At 52.4% G+C, this 1,092-nt stretch overlaps 1 protein-coding gene across 4 annotated transcripts in view; it reads left to right on the top strand.

Annotated features, from left to right (window-relative positions):
* Positions 1 to 1,092, top strand: part of RPH3AL (rabphilin 3A like (without C2 domains)) — a 117,883-nt gene that overhangs the window by 61,962 nt on the left and 54,829 nt on the right. The window lies entirely within an intron of this gene.

Below are 1,092 nucleotides of genomic sequence, written 5' to 3'. Positions count from 1 at the left end.
GACGAGAGCTTGAAGCAGATTACATTTTATAATAAATAAAAATGACGTTTCTGGTCCCCGAGCGTTGAATGGTAGCAAATGTATCCCCCCCACCGACGCATCACAGCTTTCCCTCTGCTGAGAGCCGGCTCCCGCCTCCCCGCCTTGCTGGGCTCAGCCACCTGACTGGGTGGTGACGACATGCTCTGGGAAGCCAAGTCGGTGACATTTCCCTCTCTGAGGAGAGTGTGTTCCTTGCTCAGTTGGCAGCCTGCGGAAAAGGCCAAGCTACAGATCCCGCCTTCCCTGGGTGGCGGCGGGAGGCAGGAGAGAGAGCCCCCCAGCCCAGCAACGAGAGAGCCCCCCAGGCAGCTTCCTCGAGGCAGAAAGATGGATTAGCCAGTGGGACAGTCCTCTGGAGGAGGATGTGCTGCCACTGAATCATACTTGCCTGGGTTAGCTGGGGACGGGTTTCAGCGCCGCGAAGCCCCCCTCTGCCTCCCCGCGAATTTATCCGGGCCCTGCCCTCCCCGGCCTGTTGCTGTGCGTTTCAGAGAAGCCAAATGTGTATGTAGAAGTTACACGCTTAAGCACCACTTGGGGAAGGAAGAGCACTGCAGAAACCAGGCTCTGGCCACTTCCGTGTCTGGGAAAAGGATACAGTAGCTCTAGAGTCAGACCTACCCATGACTTACGTGCTGCATGAACTTGGACAGATTTTCACACTGTTCTGAGCCCGGGGCTGCTCACCTGTGAAATGGCCTACCGCTTCCATAACAGGATTGCTGGGCAACGTGGCCTAAAGCTGTCACTGGTGTTTCTCACCAGACCATCTTCTCATCTTGTCAGGCACGCAGGCGAGTTTTTTGTGAGGTCATATATAAGCGTATGTTTTCTCTGTTGACTAACATTGGTCCCTGCCCACATCACCAGGTATGAACACGATCTGCTAAGAACTTAAGGCCACAACATATCTGTTAGGTTTGCCTGGATCTTCTGCTGGCATCTAGTATCTGGCTTGTGTCCAGAACTCTGCTGTGGAAAATGATGCAGCTGTGAATACCAGCAAGCTTTTTTTTCCTTTCTTTTTTTTTTTTTTTTTTTTTTTTTTTT

This window comes from Crocuta crocuta, unplaced genomic scaffold (genome assembly GCF_008692635.1).
Source record: "Crocuta crocuta isolate KB4526 unplaced genomic scaffold, BGI_CrCroc_1.0 scaffold149, whole genome shotgun sequence".
Lineage (NCBI taxonomy): Eukaryota > Metazoa > Chordata > Mammalia > Carnivora > Hyaenidae > Crocuta > Crocuta crocuta.
Note: the sequence above shows the minus strand (reverse complement) of the source record. Positions and strands in the feature narration are given on the sequence as shown.